Raw genomic sequence first — 4,307 nt, 5'->3', positions numbered from 1 at the left:
TCGTGTCTGACGCTGTGGGACCCCATAGATGGCAGCCCACCAAGCTCCCCCGTCCCTGGGATTCTCTAGGCAAGAACACTGGAGTGGGTTGCCATGTCCTTCTCCAGTGCATGAAAGTGAAAAGTGAAAGTGAAGTTGCTCAGTCCTGTCCGACTCTGAGCGACCCCATGGACTGCAGCCTACCGGGCTCCTCTATCCATGGGATTTTCCAGGCAAGAGTACTGGAGTGGGGTGCCATTGCCTTCTCCAATAGTGTATCTACTATATCTTTAATATATTACAAGAAGAGAAGTGCAGCTGGAGATTATAGTCCTTGATTATTTTCAGCAAAATCCTTTCTTAAATTTTACTTTTTGATAAATAAGGACATATAGGGTCTAATATTGTGGTATTTTTCCTTCTCCTCTTCATATTTTAAAGAACATCTGTAAGTGAGAGCATTGTACAGACCTATAGTACCTTGTCAACTCAACTGGTTTTCTAGGTACAATTATGAGGTATTATGCAACAGTCAAGATTCCTGGGTTTCGAGGTCTGGTAGATTGGGTTCCCCTGGAAGAAGAATCTGAAATGGAACCTGCTTAGGGTGCAAGCAGTTTAAGGATAACTCTTGGAGTCAATACCTGTGGAAGGAAAAGGAAGAAAGCATGACTGGGCAGAGAGGAAAGTTGGACAGTCACACAGTCTGGAGAGAGGACTCAGCCAGCCTCACAAGGAGCTCTGAAGTGGTGTGAAGAACCAGGCTTCAACGTACCTGGCCTGACACCTTGGCAAGTTGGCATTGCCAACACCTGGCAGTGGGGTTGCCATTCACTGAGATGGAGCAGACAGTGCAAGGAGCAGCTGAAGAGGTGGGGGCAATAATGGGAACTCAGTTGTGAACACATTAAGCTTGCGATGCCTGTTGGACATCCAATCAGCACCCAGATATGTAAACCTGGAAATCATGGAAGGGTTCAAGAGGTATGCATTTGGGAATCTCTACCATAGAGATGGCATTTTAAGCCATAAGAATGAATGAGATGGCTAACTAAGTGTGGTGAGAATGAGTGAGACTGCTTAGGAGTGAGTGTGAGTAGGAAAAACAAAATGGCACCAAGCCAAAGGCTGGACCCAGTGCACTTCATAGTCCAAGTGTAGGGAGATGAGGCGGCTCCAGCAAGAGAGAGAGCAGGAGTAGTCGGAACTGTGGGAGGACTCCAGGCCAGACAGCTATCCCGGAAGCCAAGCGGAGAAAGTGCCTCAGCAGGAGACACAGGAGAATGAAGGTGCCAGGCACACGGTCTCAGGGATGTTTTACCAGGGTTGGCTCCTGGGCTGTTTGAACCTAATCCACATCAGCCAGCATCTAGGCTTAGGTGAAGGGCTACCGAACGTGCATGCATGCTTGCATCCCTTTGGAGCGCTGACAATAAAAGTCCAGCTCATCATTTCCAAAACAAGCTGATATTCTAGAGGGGTGACTCAAGGGTATAGAAGACGTTTCAAAGCATTCGATCAGGACTATAGTTCTTTCATTTCTATTTTTCTGAAAGCACCTGTTTTAACAAGTTGTTTTTGGACTCTTGCCTGGAAAGCTAAAAAAAGCCAGAAGCTGCTGTTGTCTTGAGCCCGAAGCCTAGCACAGTACATGAGAAGAATGTGTGAATATCCACTGGGGCACTGGTACAGCCATGCTCAGAAGCGGCTGCTGCTGCTAAGTCGCTTCACTCGTGTCCGATTCTGTTCGACCCCATAGATGACAGCCCACTAGGCTCCTCTGTCCCTGGGATTCTCCAGGCAAGAACACTGGAGTGGATTGCCATTTCCTTCTCCAATGCATGAAAGTGAAAAGTCAAAGTGAAGTCACTCAGTCGTGCCCAACTCTTAGCGACCTCATGGACTGCAGCCTACCAAGCTCCTCCGTCCATGGGATTTTCCAGGCAAGAGTACTAGAGTGGGGTGCCACTGCCTTCTCCGGCTCAGAAGCGGCAGTACCAAATAAAAACAACCTGGAAATTTCATTTGCTACCAGCTGACTTTGAGAATGCTTTTCTCTTTTCTTAAATAAGACTTTTGAAGAGAGGGAAGCAGCAATAGGAATTTTAAAACAAATATTTTCAGAAGACAAAAAGATTGACTAATTTTCTTATTAGTAACTTCAAGCAGAAATGTGAACACACTTTTAAAAACTAGTGAAGATGACTTTTTTCTTGATAAGAATACAATGTTTGGGGAGAATATGGATCAAATATTTCCTCCTGAATCAGTGTCATACTACATTCAGTATGATTTCATGAACTTCAAATATATTTTAAGACAGGGAAATGGAAGGAAGTAGTTAAATAAATGAATATTCAAGGCAGTTTAAAGTAACAAAGTTTCCTTTCCATAGGAAGTAATACTTTTTAAATATTTAATTATTTTTAATGTTCATTTCAAATTTAAATGTTATTCACAGGACAGCTATTGGAAAGTTTGTACCTCTGAATAAATTTTCTTTTTTAAAGGAAACTTTTTTTTTCCTTTTGAGTAGCTTATTAAGAATAAGCAAATTTGTTAAACAACTATCATTTATTTCTAGCATACTTTGGTTAGGTATTTATGAAAATTAATGGTAACTGATTTCTTCACACCCTGGGTTTAAACATTAGTGTGTTACTGGATTATTGCCCTAACCTGCATCCGCTAGGTCCCAAGTCCCTCCAGGAACTTTCTCTAGTGTCTGCAGTCTCTGGGTCCAAGCAATTGCTCCTTTTGCCGCATGAGAAACCACTTGGGGGCGACATCTTGCTGCAGTCGCAGAGGCTGAGCCCTGTGAGAGGGAGGGCTCCCGAAAGCTGCAAACCTCGGTTTCAAAACTGGGAGAAGGCAGCCCCTTGCTAAACTGCTTCATTTTTTTTTTTTTTTTTGGCCATTCTCTGCCCCAAGGCAGCGCTTTCTCTCTGTGAAAACAGGCCCTTCACCTGCTGCTTGAGGCTTCTTTTTCTATAGCAGGATTTTTCCAAACTGATAGGTTATGAAACCAATTTAGTGAGTAAGGAGGGAATTATTAATAATTACAAGGGACAGCAGGCATAAATTGGGACTGTCCTGGACAAAGCATTCATATGCTTACCTGCTAGCTCAAAATCAGAATTAAAGAAAATGAAGTGAAATCAGAAAAGAAAATATCAGTGTGTCACATATGGAAAGTGTGAAAGCAAAAGCATTAGTCACTAAGTCATGTCCGACTCTTTGTGCCCCCATGGGGTGTAGTCTGGCAGGCTCCTTTGTCCATGGGGTTCTCCAGGCAAGACCACTGAAGTGGGGTGCCACTTCCTCCTCCAGGGGACCTTCCTGACCCAGGGATAGAACCCACATCTCCTACATGGCAGGCAGATTTTTTATGCTTTGAACCACCAGGGAAGCCCACAGAAAGCGTAAATAGTGTTTAACGACATGTGTTGGGAGCAGGTAAGACCCATTTCTTACTGGCGTCAAGAACGAAAACATTTGAAAGTAACGCTCTATAGGGCTGAGCCTAGCCTGCAGAAGGGACTTTGGGAAAGGCCATTATGCTTTCCTTGTAGGTTGTTCTCTACTCCAGCCTCCTTTCACCCTAACTAAGGTTCTCAATGGAGAAGGCAATGGCACCCCACTCCAGTACTCTTGCCTGGAAAATCCCATGGATGGAGGAGCCTGGTAGGCTACAGTCCATGAGGTCACCAAGAGTCAGACACGACTGAGTGACTTCACTTTGACTTTTCACTTTCATGCATTGGAGAAAGAAATGGCAACCCCCTCCAGTATTCTTGCCTGGAGAATCCCAGGGACAGGGGAGCCTGGTGGGCTGCCGTCTATGAGGTCGCCCAGAGTCGGACATGACTGAAGCGACTTAGCAGTAGCAAGGCTCTCAAAAAGCACAAGTCTTACGATTAAACTCATCCCACTTGAACCCTACCACTGGGCCTGGACTAAAGCAAAGTTTCCTGAAACATCTTGTCTTTGCTTATAGGATAACACTTTTCTTCTCTGAAATAATTGAGGAATGTAAGTGGTTTGCCTATCATTTGTTGTTGTTTAGTTGTTAAGTTGTGTTCAACACTTTGAGACCCCGTGGACTATAGCCTGCCAGGCTCCTCAGTCCATGGGATTTCCCAGGCAAGAATACTAGAGTGGGTTGCTATTTTCTCCTCTAGGGGATCTTCTCAACCCAGGAATCAAACCTGCATTTCCTGCATTGGCAGGTGGATTCTTTACTGATGAGCTACCAGGGAAGCCCTCATCTATCATAAGTGTATCTAGATGTGAACTTTCACGGAATAGAAGCTGATATATATATATAT

Source organism: Bison bison, unplaced genomic scaffold, assembly GCF_000754665.1.
Source record: "Bison bison bison isolate TAMUID 2011002044 unplaced genomic scaffold, Bison_UMD1.0 scf7180017864385, whole genome shotgun sequence".
Taxonomy (NCBI): domain Eukaryota; kingdom Metazoa; phylum Chordata; class Mammalia; order Artiodactyla; family Bovidae; genus Bison; species Bison bison.
This window is presented reverse-complemented; position numbering follows the sequence as displayed.